At 39.6% G+C, this 24065-nt stretch overlaps 1 protein-coding gene across 1 annotated transcript in view; it reads left to right on the forward strand.

The window, feature by feature from the left end:
• LOC135698070 (uncharacterized) overlaps positions 1–24065 on the forward strand; it is a 285545-nt gene that overhangs the window by 155549 nt on the left and 105931 nt on the right. The window lies entirely within an intron of this gene.

The raw sequence follows: 24065 nt of genomic DNA on the forward strand, positions 1-24065 counted from the left end.
GTTATTGGAATATAGCTTTATGTTAAGCTTGCTCTAAACATGTCTGTAAGAATAGGTGTCAATATTTCTTTCCTTTTCTGGAGTAGTACTGGAAAAATTCCGTCCCTACCTGGTGATTTGAAAGGTTCAAAAGAATCAATCGCCCATTCAATTCGTTTCTCTGTAAAAATTATGTTGGCCAGATTTTGAGCATCTTTCCTGGCTCTTTCTGATCATTGTTTCCTGAACATACGTCCTGGTTTTTCCAGAGACAGTTTTTCCTGCATATATATTCCGGTCTTCATTTATGTTAGAAGTTGAACATGGACACTGTGTTTTCATCATTATCTCTAACGTTTCCTCCACTGATCCAGTAAACATGCCATCCTCTTTTTAAAAGATCCTAGGCCATTTGAATGATCTTTTGAAAGAACTTTCTGCAATCTAGCAGCAGTTGGAGTATTTTCAATGTTTTCACATGTATGCCTCCAATCCTTTCTTTTTGATCTTCTAATTTCCCTTTTATAAGCTGTAAGGGCTTCTCCATATTGATCCCATTGCTTTGTTAGTTTTGCCCGGTTAAATAGTTTTCGGGCTTTCTTTCGAAGTTTCTGTAAAGTTTTATTCCACCAAGGTACATCTCTATTGGTAGAACGTTCCTTTGCAGGACAGCTATCGTAATAAACCTATTGTATTAAGCCAGAGAGCTGTTGAGAATTGTTCTCAAGATCAATATATGTTTTTGAACACCCTCTCAGGCTGTTTATTCCAACTGTAAGTTATCGAGTTATAGGAAATATCGAGTTGTAGAATATGGAGTTATGGAGAGTTGATTATAATAAATTTCGGTAAAACGATTCAAATATCACGAAATCAATGGTTTTTTCGCGATAATTACAGTGATTATTAAGAAAATTGGCTAATTTGAGGTAAAACTTAGCATTTTAAGTGATTTGTTTTTTTTTTATTAAATTTGTTTTGAAGGCTTAATCACATTAGCTTTATGTCGCACACCCAACCGGGAGATGTATGATTCGCCTACAATAATGAGGGATTCATCATCGCAGGACGTTAGCGAGACCGCATGAATGGAGGATGTTGAGTGTATTAGTGATTGAAATGAATTATGTCGAAAAAATAGAATAAAACTTGCCAAATGGACACGAACCACGAACGTTATGATTATCAGACCTGTGCTTTCTCTACTGTTTTCTCTTTCCATGCTTCGGAATATGTATAGGTTAAAAGCGGAAAAGCGAATATAGTAGTACGATAACTCGTATGCTTTTTCGACTGAACGGGAATTGGAGAGAATCGTGGCAAGTGTGTGCGTCATTCTACAATGCTATAAATAAAATACTTGCTTGTCGAAAGCGTAGAAAGAACACTGAATTACAATGATAAAAAATCATTACATCGTCTGCAAGGTCAACTTATATCATTCACTGTGGAGGATGATAAGGACTGTTCATTAATAAAAGTAGACGCCTGTTTCTCAAAGGAAAATATTAATTTTCGAACAAATTCGTAAGTTTACTTTATATAAATAAAAATCAATATACATATGACCGATTTCATGTGAATTTGAATGATTACTTCCCATTTCTGAAGAACGGTCGGACTTTTCTCTTGATACCTCCCATTAGATTCTGTGCAACTTTCTTCTTAACTTTTCGTTGGGCTGCAGACCAAATTTTCTAGAAGCAGTGAACAGAGCTTGCTTCTCTTCCATCTTTCTTAAGATGCCGTTTAATTACTGCCCAGTATCTTTCGTAAGGAGCAGAAGCATAGTGAGCAGATGCCAGATCCGGTCAAAAAAATGGGATCCTGCTTTCGGCAGATGGGTAGATGCCGTTTTTTGATGAATTCTTTTCTGTAACTTTCTCCATTGTAATTTCTCCATTCACATCTTCGTTGTGAAATACGAAGAACTCTTCAAGCCACAGGAGCAAATGGCTTACCACACCAAAACCTTTTTTCCAAATTTTTTGGTTCGGATGTATCGCACATCATTAGGCACATCTGTCCTCTGATCAGCATTGAAACATTGTGGCTCGGGAAGTGTACTGGTATCCAATTTGACGTACGGCAACTAACATTAAATCACATAACATATGTGGTACTCGACCAACAAAAATCGACCCCATTTCAGTGATTTCAAGTGGTAAAGATGGTCATCGATCTGTCAAATTGATTATACCAGCTGTAAAATGAGAAAGGGGATCAAGGGGCTTGTCAATTCTTTTAAATAATTCTACCGTAGTTTATAATTCTATGTGTTCCTAGCACTCCTGAACTCATCTATTACTATTTCCTTTACCATGTATGTGCTTTATTTATAATTATATAGCTAACTTTAACAAACTCATCACCTTGATTAACACACCAAAACTGTGGTAAACTTAGAAGAAACATGTATGTAACATTTCCTTCTTTGGATATTTTCTATTTTTTTTAACCAATTGCATCAAACTCTGATTTCATTGAGTTTCGTAGAAGGAAAAACACGACCGACCACGTACATTTGGAATTAAGTGCTTACATTTTGAAGTCCAGAGAGAAGTAGCAAAACTTTGAACAAGAGTTAGAAGCCCCATTTGAAAAATATGGAGTGTTCGAGCTGACTTTGCATCGTTTCATTCGAAAGAATTTTGCAAGCAGGACGATGAATGATATCGAGCGCTTATCAATACCTGCAATATCCAAGATTTCAACATTTGTTATGTTTCTCAATTGTTGTCAATTGATTTTTTTTTCAAAAATCGTGGTATGGTTGATCCTTGTTGATCGAAAAGGCAAGGAGGAGCTACACACAATCATAACAAACAAATTTCGACCATTATGGCTAAGGTCCCAGGGTGGGACTCCCAGCTAGATGTATCAAAGATAAGCACTATTTACTAACGAAAATAATCGTTAATATGTATCATCTGGATATTTCGTGCTGTAATCATAAGTTGACTCACTAAAAGCACAGTTAACTATATTTTAACATACCAAAGACATAATGATAGTTTCACACGTATTTGACGTAATCATCAAATCTTCGAATTGTTTGCATTAAATTACATGCAATTAACATAATTTCCGTAATGAATCCAATGCAAACCAAAAAAGATCGAAGAGACGAAAAAATATTGCATCTGTAAATAGGCAATATTACTGAATAATAACGCTCTTGATTGGCTTCTAACCGACTTGAAAATACTAGTTAAAAAATCCTTTGAGAAGCCCCCTGTCGAACTAGTCGAAAAAAGAATACCCACACGCAGTGCTGCAAAACTTCGACAATACACGGTGATACTCAAAATTCTGCTTTGGTCACTCGTTTGAGCTAACAGTCATCGTCAAGGCAAACCATGTCAATTGTCAGTAGCATTTTTGTCAGTGACGAACATGTGCTGATTTGTTTATTAGCTAAATTTGAAATGAAATTAAATGGCAAGAGCAAAACAATTTTATGGAGCCATTAAAGTGAATAAGCATCTACGTCCTGAACTGCTTGGATAACAATAATGTGACTCAGAATGCAAGAAATTACACTTTCTGTTACCAGGTGAATCTTTGTCATTGACGAAAAAATGAATGAGATTTTGAAAAAGATTTTTTTGAGGATCAAGTCTATCATTGACTATGTGAAAAACAATTTTGTCAATATCGCGCAAAAGTCTGTCAATGACAATGACAAATCTCAGCACTGCCCACACGTCAAACTCCGTCAAGCATTTAAACAGCAGAGACGACAAATTATCTGAGCCTCACCTGATTACATCTCATTACGCATTACCGTGACTATTGACATTTCACCTCTTCGGTCACTCTGTAACTCTTCACTTCTATGGTAAAATCGCATAAGCAAACATCAGTCTGTGCGTGAAACTTCGTGATCATTTCCTTACCCTTTCACTCATATGAAAATCCCATATGATTCTGTCAATCTTTGCGTGAAGAAACGGTGGCTTGCGGAGGAATGAAGACAAAGTCCGCTAGATTTCATGCATAGATTGTCAGGTGCTTATGGGATTTTACCAGGAGTAAAGAGTTGCAGAGTCGCCGTCAACGTCAATGCTTACTTTCATAAGGGCCAATGCTGCAAACGTAAACAATTATTTTTTGCGTGAATTTCTTGAAAATGAAAACTCACTCAAGAAAACCAACACCATGACTGTGTACAGAAAGAGTCCTCCTATCCGATAAAATTAATGGCTTACTTGGATTGACTTTGACGTACGAGACATTTACGAAAGAAGCCATTATTTATGATTTTGACATTGGTCCTTATGAATGCTCAGTGTCGATATCACGAAAATTGTACTTTGACAGATCGAACTATGCCAGTTATACCACTGAGGCAAAACAACAAAGCTTTGAGTCAGCTTTTTGCATGAAGTTCCACATATGTTATGTGATTAAATGTAATACATTCTTGGTCTGGTGTTCGACCTGCTGTCTGTGGTGGGTGACGATGAGTTTCATAGAGATAAGTGGACAAAACAAACAAAGTCTAATAAATTCTTACACTAGACGCAACTAGCGTTACCCTACATATAAATCCACTGCATATAGCAAAGATCGCGAGTTCTAAAATCGTCTCTGATCAGAGATCTTTTGGGAATTTCTGTTGAAAATTTACTTAGCAAAAGGATTTGAATATCATATTCAGAATCAGGGAACACAAGTTGATTAAAAACATGTTCTAGAAAGTCCCTCAGAAGCCATTTGAGTAGTTGGCCAATTTCACCCCATACCGATATTTTCAAATTTGGGCTTTCAAAATCGTTCTGAAAAAAAAAATCTGATATGCACATTGATAAGTAATCATGCAGAACGACTGAATCATTATAGCAACTGATTTAAATACCATTTCGTTTTGTTTTTGTTAGATATTTATTTCCACATTTAACGTAATAAGTGTTCTTCTTCTTTCCTTTATTTAACGTCGGTCTCTGTTCCGCAATCTAGTGCTAATCACCGACGGACATCGATTGCCATCCATTGACGGCAATCGAATGTTTAGGAAGGCAGCTTCCACACCTGCGTAGGATATCGCACCCATTCAACACACATGGGCCGGGACCAACGGCTTTACTTCTCTTCCAAAGGAAGACGTGACCAGAGATTTTTATGCCTCAGAAAAATCCCACCGACCTCGGCTGGGATTGAACCCAGACCCATTGGGGTGAGAAAGCAGTCACGCTTTCCACTACACCACCGGCGCCGGGAAATAAGTGTTCATTTTGCTTCCGGACTATGGTATGAATGGAGAGAAGTTTTCAGCAGTTCGTTTTTTCCCCTTGATTTGTTTTCCGTTGATCTTGTTTTCCGTGCTGAGCACCAATGCTACCGTCGCCAGGGAGGCAGCTCCTACACCTGGACCTTACATATCAACCCATCAATCAACTCATAAACCAGGAACCAACGGCTTTGCTTCCCTTCCGAAGGAAGACATGATCAGAGATGTTATGCCTCAGAAAATCACGGCAGCGCCGACTGGGATTGAACGCAGGCCTGCTGGGGTGAGAGGTAATCACGCTTACCACTACACCACCGGCACCGCTAAGCAGTTCGTTGATCCTGTTGGAATAACCAATGAATCTCATAAGTTCAACGAACTGGAATTCATATCCTTACTGCGTTCAGAAACAATTTCCGTGGTTTTCGCAAACGTAATCCACCTCAAATACTCCATTCACCCAAAAGCAAACTGACCTACAATAGCAACCAACCCACTTTTTGTCATCGTAGTCATATAAATTCAAAGTGCTGAAATGCAAATTAACGATTTTACGATTAACTATCAGCAGAAGCAGGTGCCACCGCTAGATGTTGGGCTTCCTGCAAACACCGAATAACCATCATGACGTAATACTCAAAATATCCCCACCCGCCAAAGCGGGAGTTAAAATGTTACATTCGGTTTGAAAATGTAATTCCTGGATTCATGGAGAGGAAAAGTCGGACGTCAGACGACTAGTCGCCAAAAGTACTCCAGTGGGAAAAGCCACTACAGCCACAACTCTATAACAGCATAGTCGCATGACAACGATGAATGCAAAAGTTTCCACCTCCCCGTTTTTTTCCCCCCGGTGAGCTATCATCGCAAAATGTTAAATTACAAAAAGCTTGCATGTATTAGAGTTGCACTCGGTCTGTTCGATGCAGTTGCATTTGGGGACCAGACAGGGTGGAGGTGCAAAACTTCATTTGCATATATAAACCACCCGCTTGAGTTTGAAACTTTAAGTCTGGGCGAACAAAAGCCATATCGCTCGGGAGCATAAATGGGACGACCCATCCTAGACAGGACGAATAAATCTTATGTCTTTTTTGCAATGAGTTTGTCGGCCATGCCCTACCACACCAGACAGTTTATTGGAGGACTGTCTGGTCATGGTTTCCCGAAGGAATTTTACTGTCCTAGTTGAAGCTCTAGTATGTTTTTAACGCTTTCTAATTTCTGAGCCTTCCGCTGATCTAATTCATTTTGGAAAACAATACCAATTTTAATCTGACATTATGCTTCGAGTTTACGTAACTAATGCAATTTTGGATTCATAAATATATAGCAATCAAGACAAAGCACCAAACCAACAATGCCATTTCTGAAGTAAATTGAATAATCTATATGCCTTCCGGTATAGCACCGAATTTTCGATGTTCTCTGGTGTCTTTCACCTCAAACACGAACAATACCATCGTCTGCGAGTAGGAGTGAAAGGACTCCAGTCCTTAATTATGGATGAACCTTCTTTCGGTCGTTTTCTCATTGCGTAGATGCTTTGGCAAATCTCCATTTGAACTTAGAGGGAATCTCTCGAAATAGATTCGATTTGTTTTGGAACAAGCTGGTCCCTTTCAGAAAACGTGATTAGGTCTTAAGGTGATTCCCTGTAGCGTCCTTTTTCGTGTTACACTTCGTAACTATACATGTGAAAATAATAAGGTTTCTGTGAATGTACGTAGTTAAAACTACTACTTGTTGTTTGCTGCGGAGAAGCAAGGAATGTCTGAAATTTTCAGATGTATACACCTCGTAGATCTTGAGATGTGTGCTCTTAAAATTGCGGGGTGTGATGGAAAAACGGACTCTACGAGGAAACACCTTAAAGATAGACGTGGAAAATTACTTTCGGTTGAAATCCTTTGATTACATCATTGCTGGGTTTACTGGGTTGTTAGATAACTTCACTAACCGCAATCTTGCCAGCCGGTTAGTGGTGCTACAAACTGAAATGACATGACTCGCTTTCGGAGAGGAGCCGTGCCAACTAATTGATTTTATCGATCTGTAAAGAATTGCTCGAATTTTTTCATACCAACTATGGCAGGAGGTAGAGTCGAACGAAGCTCGGTTCATTTACGCCATCGGTACTAAAGTGAGCAGTACTCACTGCTTAATACTGCCACTACTGGATTGCATGTTTGCACATGTAGGTAACTACTGATACCACGGAATGAATAGCACTAAAAGCATGTTAAGTCCTTGAAAATTAAATAAAATGCATGTTGAAGTGTTTTTGCTGCAGTATTGGTTATTTTCCGTGCGGCAGTTGTGTATGAGTAAAAGTGTTTTACTTTTTGTGCAAGTCGACTAAATGACGTAATCAAATGAAATGGAAATGGCTTTGAATAGTGGTGGTCCGCTATCAAGATTCTGGCTTACATGGAAGAGTTCATGCGAATGTAGATAGGGTAACTCACGTTATCAGCAATGTTTGGGCCTATTCTCATCGAGGTATACATTATTTGATTATATTTTGCACATTGCGGTACAGAGTATCTATTTACTGGAATTTCAATCTCATTTATTGTAGCAGGGAAATCAACTGACGATGATATATATTACCCTATATACCGATCCATTTTCAATTAGTACAGACGAGTGATGTAGGTCAGGTAAATAAAGTGGGTCAACAGCTTGCCTAAGAGACCTAAAATGTTCAGGAAAAACCGTCATTTTGGCATCGTAAAATTAAAAAATTCAACGTTTAACGCTTTGATATGCAGCAGTGCTAGTTACAACAATTTTTGTAATCAGCATTATTCAGGGCGTATGTGAACATAATATGACCATTAGAGTGATGCAAAATTTGAAATTTTCGCTCCACAATACTTAAACGATTCCAAATCGGATCCTGTCTAACCTCTCAAAATTTGAACCCATTTGGTGAGAAACTGAGATGGCACAAACCATTTAAAGTTTGTATGGGAATTACTATGGTAAAACCAAGATTTTTGTTCATGTCTATCTAATAATTCACCATATCGGTTTACTTCAAAAGCCTTTAACTTTGCTTCTAGGAAATTTTCCCAGCTACAACTTTGCTGAAGACCACTTTTTGATTAAATGCAAGGATCGAATGTTATTGATGGTTCAATGCACTGATGTCTTATGATCATGCTCAATCAACTGCTCAGCAGGCAACATTGGTGTTTCTGGGGCGTTGAATAGGACACAAAAATCATGGCTACTATGTCACTTTGCAAAATACAGTGTTGCCTACAGAGCAGCTGCTTGATCATGTCATAAGTCTACAAATCTCTTAAATAATTAATAACTATTTCCTGTCTCGTTTTACATAGAAACGATCTTCAGCAAAGTTGTAGCTGAGAAAATTTTCTATAAGAATAGCTATCGAGCTGTTTTGCAGCTCAATATGGAAAAAGACTAGAAGGCAATGAACAAAACAGTTGAGATTTCCCATAGTAATTTACATGTAAACTTCAAATGGTTTGAGCGAAGTCTGTTTCTAACCAAATGAGTTGTAACTTTTGGGGGCTAATCACGACCCGATTTGAAACCATTTAAGCACTGTGGAGCGAAAAAGTCAAATTTTGCATCAGTCTAATGACCATTGGGGTGGGTCTAGTATGTATGGCGGATCACAAAACCCGACTCCACACAGCTCTTTTGATTCGTATTGACATCCTCAGGAACTCCTGCCTACTAATGATGTGTGCTCATGAGGCCAAAGTCACCTTGCTCTTGTGGACGATGGTAGGACAGGAGCCGTCCAAGGTGATGCTCTTAGCAACATAAATCGTACTACGAATCTGCATACCGTCGTCCGAGAATATCATCTCTCCGTGGGTGCCACACAGCTCTTTTGATTCGTATTGACATCCTCAGGAACTCCTGCCTACTAATGATGTGTGCTCATGAGGCCAAAGTCACCTTGCTCTTGTGGACGATGGTAGGACAGGAGCCGTCCAAGGTGATGCTCTTAGCAACATAAATCGTACTACGAATCTGCATACCGTCGTCCGAGAATATCATCTCTCCGTGGGTGCCATTGCTGCTTCAACTCAACACTCTGCAAGTACTACTCAAACTGTGTGTGGTTATGGAGAAGGGGTCCTCCAACCTGACATTCAAGGCGAGTACGATGCAATTCTAAACAGTATTTTGTCTGATCCACCCTCCGATTCCAGCGCGATGACTGGTAGTCATTCCAGTGGTGTTAACCAAACTTTGGAACGTACTGACATCCCTACATTGACCGAGCCGAACCCGCAGAGACGAACGCAGGACCGCTCGATGAATGCACCCGAGATTGCTTCGGTACGAGTTAATGATAGTGAGATGGAGAACCTCTTGGATTCAGTTTTCTCTATCTACTATCAAAATGTTAGGGGTTTACGTACGAAGATCCAAGAACTTCGTTTGAGACTGACGAGCAGTGATTACGATGCAGTGGTCTTAGCAGAAACCTGGCTTCAACCGGACATATCCGACTGTGAAATTTCGACGGACTACCAAATATTCCGCTGTGATCGCAATGAATCTTCCAGTCAATTATCCAGGGGAGGTGGTACACTTATAGTAGTCAAATCTGTGCACTCTTGCTCCTTGGTTTCGTTGGAAAACTGTGACCAGCTCGAGCAGGTCATTGTCTGATTTAGTTTGGAGAACCGCTCACTGTTTATCTCCGGAATCTACGTCCACCCTTTGTCAGGTCCTGACCTCTACAAGTTACATGCCGTAGCTATACGGAATATTACAGAGACGTCCTTGAGCGATGATATCATCATGGTGCTGGGTTATTATAATCTCCCTCATTTACTCTGGAATTTTGACGAGGACATGAACGGGTATCTGCCTTAAAACTCATCAACGAAGCAGGAAGAGGCTCTTACCGAAGAAATATGCTAATGGTTTTCAGGTTAATTCAGGTTTGGTTAATTCAGGTTTGGTTTTTTCATTCAATTGGTTTTCAGGTTTGGTTAATTCAGGTTAACCCATTTGTAAACACAAATGGAAAGCTGCTTGATTTGGCATTCACAATTCAGACGTTTTTGACCTCCTTGAACTAGTGGTTCCACTGCTTAATGTTGACATCCATCACAGGCCATGATCGTCATGATGCCCCAGCAGTATTTAATCTTAAAAACTGTGACCTAACCGCCCTAGATCACATACTTACAGCAGTTAATTGGTCCCTGATTCTGAACGGTGATTCAGTTGACGTTATTACAAACCAGTTCTACAAAAAACTGCACGCAATTTTCCACGAGTGTGTTCCTCTTCGTAGACCTTTCTCCGGCTACTCTGCGTGGAAACCCTGGTGGAATACAGAGCTGCGTAACCTCCGCAACAAACTCCGCAAGGCCCGCAAACGGTTTTTCATCTCTAAATCCGAGGACAACCGAAATACTCTTCGTACAATTGAAACTCAATACAACGAACTACTCTTCGCTAGCTACGAAGAACATGTTCAACGAACACAGTCAAAGCTGGGACAAAACCCATCGAATTTCTGGAAATTCGTGAAGTCGCAAAGGATGTACAATCGCCTACCCAACACAGACGGCGTAACCGCAACATCGTCGGAAGAGATCGCAAATTTGTTCGCTACGTTTTTTCAAGGTGTTTATGGTGCAAGGCAAGCTCGCCTCCCCACTTACAGCGTCAACGATCGACATGAATATGACTTAAATTTCCCCTTACTACGCTTCACGCCAGATGATGTCCATACAGTTTTGACCAATCTTAATGCATCAAAAAGCCCCAGATTTGACGGAATTCCTCCGAATTTCCTGAAATACTGCGCTCACTCGCTGGCTTTACCGATTTGCTGTATATTCAACCGTTCGCTGTCCGAGAGGACGTTCCCCAGCTTATGGAAAACTGCTGCTATCGTACCAATGCACAAATCCGGTAGCCGTAACCACGTTGACAATTATTGTGGTATTTCGCTTCTATACTGCATTAGCAAGGCTTTCGAAACCCTAGTGGACGGAGCACTTTACAGTGTTGTTCAGCCTTTAATATCGGAGTATCAACATGGGTTTATTCAACATCGTTCTACATCCACGAATCTGATGTGCTATACCAACACACTGTTCCGCGAGGTCGAACTTCGCAATCAGGTTGACTCGGTCAATATTGATTTTTCAAAAGCGTTCGACACGGTACCACACGCGCGTGCTTGTGAAAAACTGAAAGCTATGGGACTCTCCGATTGGATGGTTGACTGGATTCGGTCTTACCTGACGAATCGTAATGCTTTCGTGTCGTTAAACTCTACTCGTTCGGAATAGTTTTCAATCACTTCCAGTGTACCACAGGGCAGTGTGCTGGGACCATTAATTTTCGTATTGTTTGTAAATGATTTGTGTCCACGTATCTCATCATTCAAGCAGATGTTTGCCGATGACTTGAAAATCTACAGAATCATCGTTTCCATCCTCGACTGTATTGTACTGCAGCGTGATATTGACAATTTTTTGATATGGTGCAGTGAAAACGGAGAGAAAGTCAATATAAAAAAATGCAAAATAATTTCATTTTCTCGTCGCTGCGCCCCTATCATTCACCAGTACACGCTGGAATCTGTACCATTGGAACGAGTGTCATCAATTCTTGATCTAGGGGTTACGATTGACTCAAAGTTGAGGTTTAACAATCACGTAGCGATGGTTACTTCGAAGGCATAGGCTGTTCTCGGTTTCATTCGGCGGTACACTTGGCAGTTCACGGATATCTACGCCCAGAAGACGCTGTACTGTACTCTAGTAAGGAGCCTCCTATAATATGCAGCTCCCATCAGGGCTCCGTTCCATAGCTCACTCGTTTTAAAAGTTGAACGAATACAGAGACTGTTCATCAGATTCACACTGCGAAATCTGCCATGGCGTGATCCCATGCACCTACCTGACTATACCGCTCGTTGTGCATTGATAAACTTAGAAACGTTAAATGAAAGGCGTAAAATGATTCAGCAACTATTCATTTTCGACCTACTTGGCGGAAACATCGATTGTCCTCAATTGCTCCAAGAAATTGCTCTCTATATACCACCGCGGCAACTAAGGAGATCTCCTCTCATTGCTGTACCGGCACGTAGAACCGTCTATGGTCAGAACAATCCACTAAATTCCTGCTTGAAAGCCTTCAACGACGTTGGTGTTCATTACGATTTTACTATTTCTAAGAATGTTTTTAAAAATAGAATTAAGAATATGTAGAGTAGTCTGTAAGATTCAATCGAAGACGAAACAACAATAAATAAATAAACTGTTTCAAATTTGAACGAATTTGGTTACGATCTGGATTTGTGGGAGAGATTTAAAGTTTGTATGCAAACATGTATGGGAAGTGGACCAAAACCATTAATTTGCTTGCCAATATTACAAAATTGCTTAATTTTTAACAAACCTGTGATTTAGATTACAAAATGTAATCCTCGTCAAGGCTGACAATTATTAACCACTCTTTTAACGTGTTTGCCATGAGCGTGTGGCTTGTCTGTCATGATTTGTTTTTATTTTGGTCACACGCTCATGAAACATACTCGCCACTGTTGTTTTAATATATATTTTTAATCGTAGTTTTTGTCTTTAATTTTATTCAAATAGTTATGTTAGGTGTTCTAGAATGTAGGAAAAAAAATTATCGTTTTAAACTGTTTCGCGTTTGTAATGAAGTTAGGTTCCGTTTCTCCTCCGGCGCAAAATAAGGCGAAAGCATAAATCAGCATAACAGTCGAGCGCGGTTGCAGGAAAACGATGGCGGTTTTATTATTGTCCGTGATTGTGACGAGAAGGAGAGTTACAGTCCACGAAAGGAGTACGATGCGTTTTGCCCCATCCGTTGATTTTCCGGAAAAAGTAGTGATATTGCGGTTTTCGTTGCGTGCGTCAGCTGGACGTATCATCCCCAGCATCGTCGGGTGTGTGATAGTGGAGTTCCCACGAAAATTTCCGGCCCGTGGATTGTGAACTGGGCATAGTGAAGGGTGTTGGATTGCCGCCATTGGAAAGCTAAGCATGAAGGAGTCTTTCGCTTTACCGACTAACCACCAAGGATCCGTTAAACACCCACCGTCCTGACTGTGGTGGCTCAGCCAATAGAGCCAGTCTTGCCACCGCAGTTAATCGTCAAGCAGGACGAAGCAGGCATTCCCAGAGGTGAGTCCGCCTGGGCAGAAACACTGCGGTGTCTGCCGGGATTGCCTACGGCTAGTAGGTAATCCGGTAATTCGTCACCAACGTCGCCGAGGGGTTCTAAAAAAGGAGCCTTGCTCACCCCCCCTGCTAAAAGTAAAGGACCACTGCTAGGCAGCCAAAAGTGAAGGAGAAGAGACGCTCGGCACAGACCGTCTCTGGAGCCGACGTGAACAGAAATCGCTGCAGCTACCATCAAAGAGCCCCACCGAGACAACGAGGACAGCGAGGAGGAAAAGGGAAGGTCAGGTTAGACAATATAGGTAGACGTCCTAAATTGCATTTTCTTTCTCTTTTTTCTCTCATAAACACCGAAAATCCGAACGTCTTTGGGGGAAATACTCTGCTCATAGCCGCCCCACCGGGGTTAATCGGGCCAGCTATAGCCGTAACTTACAAAAACTATGCAGAAAAACTTTGTTGAACATTGCAAACCGATTTGACTTCTGTGCAAAAGTTTAGTATTTTTTTTACTGTTGTCCTAGTGTTCCACGCAAACCTACAAGCTTATATGATCGTCAGTAGGTATGGGTGGAGCTTCTTTTACTTCTTCTTCTTCTTCTTCTTCTTTTTCTTCGCATTTCAAGCTTATTGTATATCGAATATTAGCTTATTGCGTGCTCTCATTTTAGTGTTCTAGATGCACTTCCACAGTTATTAATTGAGAGCTTTCGATGCCTGTACCATTTTTTCATTGGTATCATTGTGGGGCAAGTCCAATCATACTTCTATGCCCAGGGAAGTCGAGAAATGTTCCAACCCGAAAAATTCCTAGGCCGGACCGGGAATTGAACCCAGCCACCTCCGGCATGGTCTTGCTTTGTAGCTGCGCCATTACCGACTGAGCTAAGGCAGGCCCGCGTGGAGCTTATGGTAATTAAAAAAGAACAGAAGTCCAATCGATTTGCGGTCTTTGACGAAGTTGCTTTGTGTAGCTTTTTCAATATTTGTCCCAGATTGGGTAAACATTTGGTTTTCTTTTAAATTTTTACGAGCAATTGAGCAAGTTTGGTTCGTTTCCCATTCATATTTTAAAGCTTTCCCGCAAATCCAGGTCGTAACCAACTTTGTTCAAATTGGACGCAGTTGTTGGGAACCTCAATACGAATCGCAAGAGTTATAGGGAGTAAGGGTTGTTAAGTTGAACCACCTATTGACTATTTATTTGAGAATCATTGTATGGCGATAATAATGACATTCAACGCCCAGGGAAGTCGACAAATTTTCCAACCTGAAAAATTCCTAGACCGGACCGCAAATAGAATTCTGCCACCACCAGCGAGGTCTTGCTTAGAAGCTGTGATTAAACTTACTGAGCTAAGGGAGGCCCCGAAATCGGTAGTACGGTATACAAACATATTGGTAGTGGAAGCTGGCATACAACTTGACACACTTGGAAGTACGTTCGTTCTCCTGAAATGAGCACCAGCATTGATGACTGTAGAATTCGTAGTTGCTGGCTGTGATTGACCCAATCCAGTGAAATTTACTCAAATGGGGCTTGTGATTAGCAATCTATTCTCAGTGCGAAAACTCCGGTGAATTAGCAGTTTAGAGATCAATAGTGGTGCTGGCCACGTTCTTACGATCATCGGAGAGGGGAAGGATTATTAGTTCGACATCCGTTGTGACTTGAGACCTCATCATTTCCACGGCTGTCACAAAACGAAGGTTTTTATTTATCTATTTTTTGTTCTTCGTCTCGAATTTATAAAAACTTCACAGACTGATTCTTAACCTAAGTTCCCAATTCTACTTTTGAATACAAACTTGGACACATTAAAATCAAAGACAGCAGTAACATTGTTAAACGTCCTAACACAATTATCAATAGGGTTGTTATACCCGGACGTGGTTCTATGCGATTTGACTAAAAATAAGTCTCGTTCACGAAACAGTCGAGAAGGTGCATAAAAGTTGATATTCTGCAGCAGAGAAGGGCAATTCAGGTTACCCTTGACAAGATCGAATACAAATAGCCTCTGAAGTTTAGTGCGTCTGTGAGCTAGAATTTCCATGTCTATAAGTCTGGTTTGTATAGTCAGGAAGATTTACTGGATCCTTCCACGGAAGTTGTCGAAGAGCATACCGTATAAAGCTACGTTGAACCCTTTCCATTCTGATGATCTGCTGTGCATGCACTAACAGCATACTCCATGATGCTGCGAACAATGGAACAGTACAGTCATAGAGGTAATTCTAAGACTAGTAGGTCCCGAAATAACGTGCTCAACTTTTTGTCTCAGCTCTGGTACTCTCTTCGGTCCCAAGCTAATCGATTCACCCCTCGAAACATTGGAAAATCCACTAACCCCTCATTTTATCTGTCAAACTTTCATAGCGGATCAAAACAAACATTATGTAGTAGTAGAATTTCGACTAGAATGGGGTACGTTAATCGATTTGCTTGGGACCAATAGGCTAGTCAAGTAGTGAGCCAATTTAAAATCGTTAGTTTCGTATTGATTGTTGGTACAGTGCCTTGAGAGCATATACAGGGTGTTTGGTTCCGGGTTTTACATATTTTCAGGGTAGATAGGGCTCCTAAAGTTATGAAAAAATCCCCATGAAACATAGGGTCGGAAATGACTGCTAAGTGAGTTATTCAACATTTTATATTTTTTTGTATTGCCAACTTTAGTTAGCTACATTTTTTTAATCTTAATGTGGTTCATTTCTGTTTGCAAACTTTGTAAACATATCAAACAGAAATGAATAAATAGTGTATTACTGAATTATAAGTGGGGATGGGTGGCATTCATTAGCCTGAGAATACTCTCCAGATGCTAGCCTCTTCACCAACCATACATCAGTACACACTTATCGAGTCAGTAATTTTTACCGAGTTTTTGAATTGCGGAACTCTTCGGTAAAATTTAAAAAAATCTGTGGAAAATTCAATGTTGAGAAAATGTGTTACGAAAATTTACAGACTAACTTCTGTTAGCCTCGTGTAATGATGAAAAATAAAAACTTTCGATTTTATCCAACCTTTACGATCAACAGTCATTTGAATTTTAACCGAGTCAGTGATCCAAAAATCCAGTAAAAATACTAACTCTTGTAAAAAAATCTAAGTGTGTACACAGAAGCACCGGAGCTCCACGCTCCTCCATCGTAATAGCACCGCAGCTGAGCTGCTAGTGCTATGAAATAAAAAGGACATCGACTTATTAACACTACCTACTTATCTCCCTTCCGCTCTCAGAATTCGCTGATTCGGTGTCTCTCGTTGCGTTTTCTGCTGAGACTGAGCAATATTCGATACCGCGAAACATCTCCGCAGTTATGTTTTCTTTCGGCGCAGGAGATGTGCGGTAATCAAAAGTTAAGAATGTAGTTAAACATCTACAATAACATTCTACCAAATTTTCATGTGCGTAGTCCACTGCAACAGCCGAACAGACGAACGAATAGGGTGACTATAGCGCATTTTATGAAAACGTTACAAGTTTTTATCGCTGTTTTAAATCAATAATTACGAAGAAACCATAAAGCCTACAAGGTTACTACCAAAGACACAAATCTAGGGAACTGCATGGAAAATGTTTTGTAGAACAACTAAATAAACAGAAATGAAAATTTTCAACTTAAAAACACTAAAATGTATGAAATTTCACCAGTTTTTTTGGTACTTTCAACATACTTTTCCTTTTAAATGTATGATAATTAACTTTAATCGAGTTCTTTTTCAAAGAGAATTGATAGCTAAGACTTTAATCTTTCATTTGGTATGTTGAAATAAGAAAACCACATTAAGATTAAAAAAATGTAGCTAACCAAAGTTGGCAATACAAAAAAAAATATAAAATGTGGAATAACTCACTTAGCAGTCATTTCCGACCCTATGTTTCATGGGGATTTTTTCATAACTTTAGGAGCCCTATCTACCCTGAAAATATATAAAACCCGGAACCAAACACCCTGTATATCGGTGAAGCCACTTGTATTGCGACGAATAAATTCCAGGGTCACAGAGGCCTTTACATGCTCTTTACGAGACTGAAAAGTTCGAAAGTACGTTCGATGGAGCTGAATTTCGCGTCTATTATAACTCAATTTTATGTCAAATTTAACACTCGTATATGTCAGTCTCAGAGCACCTAAATTTACATCAATTTTTCTAAGTGTGTATGCTCCGCCGGGATTTCTGTCGACAGAATTTCATAAACCAGCCCATTGTGCGAAAACATTTAGCACCACACTTGGTTCGATGACAGCATCGGTGAGTAGTGTTACAAATTTCAAGCTGTAGCCGCCATAGTTTACACCTCAGTTCTATGTAGGCATTCGATCACGGTGTAGGTACCAACAAGACACGAGGAAACAGTTGCTTTTGTTCCCCCCTGTGGGCGAGATTATCTAAATTGGGTGCCGCCGCTGCCGCCAAGTTTATGCCTGTCCTCCAACCCCGTTTTTCCCCCGCGACGTGTATTCCGGTGGCTGCTGCGCGGTGGCTCCGGCTGCCTCGAACCGACACTTTTCATCAACGGCAACAGCAGCGCTACTGTCAACGTACCGCCGCCCGGTGCTGACTGCCATGACGTGGATCGGAAATCGTGATAGAAATGTAATGAACGATTTGTTTATTTTATTATTACTTTTGAATAATAATTAAATTAAATTAAATTAATTCAACACAAGAGCGATTTGCGCGCGCGAACGACCGAGTGTTGGCTTGACTTTTCGTTTCAATTTAGGAATTTCCGCGGCAGCTGCGGCTTGTCGGTCGGCCGGACCGGTCGGTATTTCGATGTGACAGGCCGAGTCTGGTAATGACCTGGAGCCGGGTTGGGAGAACACTGATAATTGATCCCGATTTTGTCAACGTGGCACGAATTGGCGCGTTTCGATTTCGTTCTCTCCTGGTTTGCCTTCAAATTGATCACGAATTGGTTCAACACCAGACCAGACCGGTCCAGCGCGTGAAAATACTCGACAGTTCGCGCCATTCACAGCAGTCAGTTGTTGGGGCGCGCGGTTCGGGAAAACAATTAGTACTTGCCGTGTTACTATTTCTGATCCTTTTATGGGTAAAACTTTCGATTTCAATTCTTGTCCGACATCAATGGAGCGGTGTTGAAATTTGTCACACATGGGGGAAACTGTATTCTTGCTACGTGACCTTTGGCGGTTAAGCTTTCGATTGAACATCTGGAATAAGTCGTGGACTAGGAATGGTGCTGCTGGAGCATTTGTGGAAGCGTTTGTGTATCTGATCCTGATAAGATTTAGAGAAAATGAGGCCCAATAAAATTGGACGTCTGATTTTATTTGTCGAGGCTTAGGACAATGCCAAAACTATCATGTTATTGAGTTCGACTGTTGTTGTCGTAGTCCTGTAAAAGCTGTAGCTATAGAAATGATTACAGAAATGTTTTTTTATTTAGTTCTATCCAGGCGGCGGGCTAATCGGAATTCCATCCGACTCGTGTGACTCACATGTCGAGTAAAGTAGTAAAATGAAATTTTATTTCCATTGATAATTATGGTGCATTTGTTGTCGCATTTCATGTGATTTCGGCTATTTGCTGTTTATCTTTGACATTAGTTTCGTATTTTATTTTTTTTTTAAGTTTTTCACATGTGTGTTGTTTTTTAGTTTGTGTGATCTTGGTCACTTTTCAGTTTTCGAGAATGTTCTGACCTAGGGGAGACAACTGATTGATTCGCTAATTGGTTGATCTTCATCTCTTAAGTTGATTTTTTGTTTTAAATGTGTTCAAAATTACTATCAGAATTGTTTGAATTGCTTTAACTCGGATAATGTTCAACAGGGACTGCATGAGTGAATACAAAACCTGCGAAGAAGAATAAAAAGAAGCCAGATGCCCTGTTTTGTCTCAGGTTCTGACTAAAAATGGCTGTTTTGGAGTACACATTGCTTGATGAGAACATTAGTACCGTGTTGTTTTGTTATCAGAAGACCGTTTCTATCCATGCATCGACCATACAATAGTGGAGCGTCATAAAAAGCCATAACATCATCAGGTGGTATCAGTCTAGGGAATATAGTATGAGAAAAAAACAATGGTGACCACTATTTTGATCTTTTGTGGTATATCCGCTTTTATTGTTTACAGTGTTTTGATTGTTGTATTCCTAATACCTCTATCCCAAGGTTGCAAAGACTCATTTCAGCTAAAATAATGTTTTTCGGAATAATAAAACCAAAAGATGGTATGATGGCATGTTTTACTTGTAACTTACAAGAAGAGGTTACAAAGTATGCGTTGGAAACATAAAACCTGTAAGTTTTGCTTTCTATGAATCACAATCAGCGATTTGCTGATCGCTGAGTGAGTGAGTGAGTGAGTGAGTGAGTTTGTGAAAAATCGCTGATTGTGACTCTCATGAAGTGAAATAAACAGGTTTAATATATCAAACACATTCTTTGCTACCTCTTCTTGTATCCTACCAATTCAAAATTTGATCATGGCATCTAATTATTTCATAATTTAGAAAAACATTGTTTTAGCTGAAATGAGTCTTTGCAACCTTGCTCTATCCTTCATCATCAATAAACAGTCATCAACACGATCTGACCATGAGACACTGTAGTTGATAACATGGTGTCAGAAGTCAATCGATTTTAATAGCAATTAACACTTTCGCGGAAAACAAATCTGATATAAATGCGTAATCGAACTCGCGAAGAATCGTTTAACCGTGGAGTTTCGGGAGTGAACCAAATTTCTAGCGACGGTTCGAGAAGTTTTATTTTGCACTTGCGACATAACCTAAAATGAGCAGCATTCCTGTTCAATCACCCCTAAAGCTGGGAGTGGACGACGAGGAGGTAGTGAACATTTTTAAGCTGCAATGGAGCTATTATGCGCTAGCAACAAGGGTGAATGACAAGCCAGCGCCACAACAAGTCGTGATTTTGATGGCTGTCCTTGGTGCCGAAGGCATAATGTTAGTGGAAGAGCTCAATATTACGGCAGCAGAAAAAAGTAAAACCAAAACGATTCTGCAGAAACTAGAGCAACATATAGTCCCAGTCCGTCACCAGCGTGGAGATCGAGCGATATTCAACGAGCGGAATATGCCAACGAGATGGGGAGAAAATCGACGAGTTTATCAAACGTCTGAAGAAAAACGCCGCGAAGTGTGGTTATACGGTAGAGCAGCAAGAGGAACTACTCAAGGATAGGATCATAGCTGGTATCCAGGATCATCATATGCGCAAGGAATTCACTAGCGTGCACAGGAATCTTGTTAAGGAGGGGCAATTTTTTTTCAATGGTGCATTTAATCTGGGGATGGGGAGTAGTGGTTCATCTTCTTGAATGCAAACTGTTTTCAGACAGCCAATGGAATTCGGAAATTTAATCCCATCCGTCGTGAACCGTCCTAAAGTACCGCCAGTCAGTGACAGAAAATGATTCCGAGCATTCAACATGTAACTTTTTAACTACGGCTAAAAATGACTTGAAATTTTCAGAGAAGATTCTTAGACGATTTTTTTTTAGTAAGATCAAGGTTCAATGGCAAACTAATACCCACTTTTCAAGGGTGTTTCATGGGAATCCAAAAGCTGTCTTTAAACTTTGTACAGTTGCGAAAAAGTTCATCCTCAGAATCCCTTGAGGTTCTTTTAGAACTCTGTGATCTCTTATGAAATTCTTCTCAGAAGTCCTCTGGAATTATTTTTAGATCTCTTCTTGACTTTTACTCAGAACACCTTGCAACTGAAATTTCCTTGGAGTTTCAGAAGAATTTCCTCAAAAAAATTATTCCCGGCTTGAGCTAGAAATTATCAGTACTCCCTTGAAATTTCTCCAAAAATCCCTTTGGAATTTCACTCAAAATTTAATTTTCTATGTATTCTTTTCGGAATCATCTTGGAACTATCTACAGGATTCACTAGAAATTATACGCAGAATTTTCTTGGAATACTCCCCAGAAATCCTTTGGAACTGTCCTCAGGATTCTGTATCCTTGAGGTTCTTCTCGAACTCTCCTAAGAGCTCTTTTGAAATTCTTCTCAGAAGTCCACTGGAATCATATTTAGAAATCTTCATGATTTTTTCTCAGAACACATTGGAACTGAATGAGCTAAAAATTATCCTCGGAATTTGCTTGAAATTTTGCTTAAAATCCCTTTGGAATTTCACTCAAAATTCAGTGTCAACATTTCAAAGGGGCGTAATTGCATTTGTAAACAACGGCTTTAACCGTCGATTTCTCGTGAATTAAAGCTCACTCATGAAAAATAATGACACCAACACGTAGAGAAATGTTTCCTCTACCAGCAGCATTTTGGAGAGGTGAGATTTCATTCGCAAGAAATTGACGGCTTAAGACATTGTTTACAAAAGCAATTACGCCCCTTTGAAATGTCGGCACTGAATTTGATTTTCTCGGTATTCTTTTCGAAATAATCTTGGAACTATCTGCAAGATGCACTAAAAATTATACGCAGAATTTTCTTTGAATTCTCCCCAGAAATATTTTGGAACTGTCATAAGAATTCAATATCCTTGAGGTTCTTCTCGGAATATTTTTGAACTTTTTTTTCAGAACACCTTGGAACTGAAATTCCCCTAAAGTTTCAGAAAAATTACCTCTGTATTCTCCAGAAATTCTTCCCAAAATGCGCTTGAAGTTATTCTCGGAACTCCCTTGAAACATTTCTCAACATCCCTTTGAAATTTCATTCAGTTCTTTTCTTTTAGAACTGTCGTCAGAATTCATTACCCTTGAGGTTCTTCTCGGAAGTCAAGTTTAAGTTGTCCGTCCTTTCACCAAAACGTTGTAGTTTTTCTTCCAGAAATGTTCAATAAAGCACCCCTCCATTCACTCGAACTGTGCAATTTTTACATCAGGAATTTTTAATTCAGCTTACCTCCCATGCACCAGATTGTTGCAAATCTTACACCAGAAATTTTAAATTCAGCGTGCCTCCCATGCAGCAGATTGTTGCAAATCTTACACCAGAAATTTTCAACACAAACTTGCCCCCATAAAATTTTACACCAGAAAATTTCAATTGATCAGACCGATGCAAATTTTTCATCGTTAATGTTCAATAAAAATTGCTTCTCCAATCTTCTGATTGGTGCAGATTTCCTTATAGCTTGCTTCTCCTATCATTAGAATGTTGCAGGTTTTCCTCCAAATAAAGTTTGTCCCTATTTTCAGACTTTTCATCATAAATTGTCAGTAAAACAGCTTTCCTCCAATCATCAGAATTGTGCAAATTTTAGACTAGAAATTATTATTAAAGTTTGTTTCTCTATTCAGCAGAAGGATGCAAATTTAAGGACAAAAAATTTCCAAAAGCTTGCCCATCCGTTCACTACAACGGTGCAGATTTTCCACCAGAAATTTTCAATATTGCTTAATTTTAAATAAAGCTTGTGCCATCATTTATCAGACCAGTACAAGTTTCCACCAGAAATATTCCGTTCATTTCATTTATCAGAGCAATGCAAATTTTGCACCAAAAATTTTCAATAAAGCATGCTCCTCCATTCACCAGAACGGTGCACCAAAAATTGTCAGTGAAGTTTGTTTCACCATGCACCTTTTTATGGTGCAATTTTCAAGCTTTGTCTCTTCATGTACCAGAATGGTGCAAATTTTCCACCATAAATTTTCAGTGAAGCTTGCATTCATCAGAACGATGCAAATTATGCACCAGAAAAATGAATAAACCTTGCTTCTACATTCACCACAGTGTTGCAAACTTTCCACCAGAAATTTTCAGTAAAATGTGCTCCTCCAAATTTTTAGCGTAATTCAATTTTTACACCAGAGTTATTCAGTTTGATTAGTCCCTCCATGCCCCACCTCGATGATATGTTTGCACCGGAAATATTCAATAAAAAGCTTTTTCTTCGATTTATCACCACGAAGGTGAATTATTTAAATCTATCTTAATCTATCTAGGGTAAATGATGGCTTCGGCAGCCATCGACTGTTTTCGGCAACCACAATTTAAACGTTAATTTCGATGTATTTTCTCACTAAAACACTTCGCTGAATGTATTTAAACGATTCCTTAGTCTTTCAGCTTCAATCCTAATACATTTTTACGACTGAGCAAACCTGTTATGCTAGGTGTTTCTTCAAAAGAAACATAAGCACATCAAAATACGGCTGATTTCGAGTTGCCGATAATAGAACAGCTGGTTAACACGCAGTTTAAACGGAAAGGTTGCCGAAGTAAAAGAGGCTGCCGACAATAGTCACACTCACCTGAGAAGTTTGGAGCGCCTTAAAAACGTTTTCAAACCGTTTTGGACAGTTTTGTTGATTGGAATGGATAGAATAGCTAGCAGCAGATGAATGTAAACAAACAGACACGTCATATGTGTGCGAGAAAACTGAGAAAATGCTAACAGAAGTGCGGAAGCTGCTTAGATTGACGAGAATACGTAAATTCCCCTATATCTTAAATTTATCCTCTTTTTTTAACCCTGAAAAAAAAATTAACACAAGAATTTTTTTTGTGGTGCAATTTTTTGACCCAATTGAAGTTTATCATTTCATGCACCTTTTGGTGCAGTTTTCAGGCACCATCTCAAAGAAATTGACGCAATAAAAGTATTTCAGTGGCCTTATTTTATGAAATGAAGTTATTTTACCTCAAATCTAAGTTATCAAGAAATCAAGTTATTTTATATCATAAT

This window comes from Ochlerotatus camptorhynchus, unplaced genomic scaffold, assembly GCF_037179485.1.
Source record: "Ochlerotatus camptorhynchus isolate MF236.1 unplaced genomic scaffold, CSIRO-AGI_Acam_v1.1 ptg000082l, whole genome shotgun sequence".
NCBI lineage: Eukaryota > Metazoa > Arthropoda > Insecta > Diptera > Culicidae > Ochlerotatus > Ochlerotatus camptorhynchus.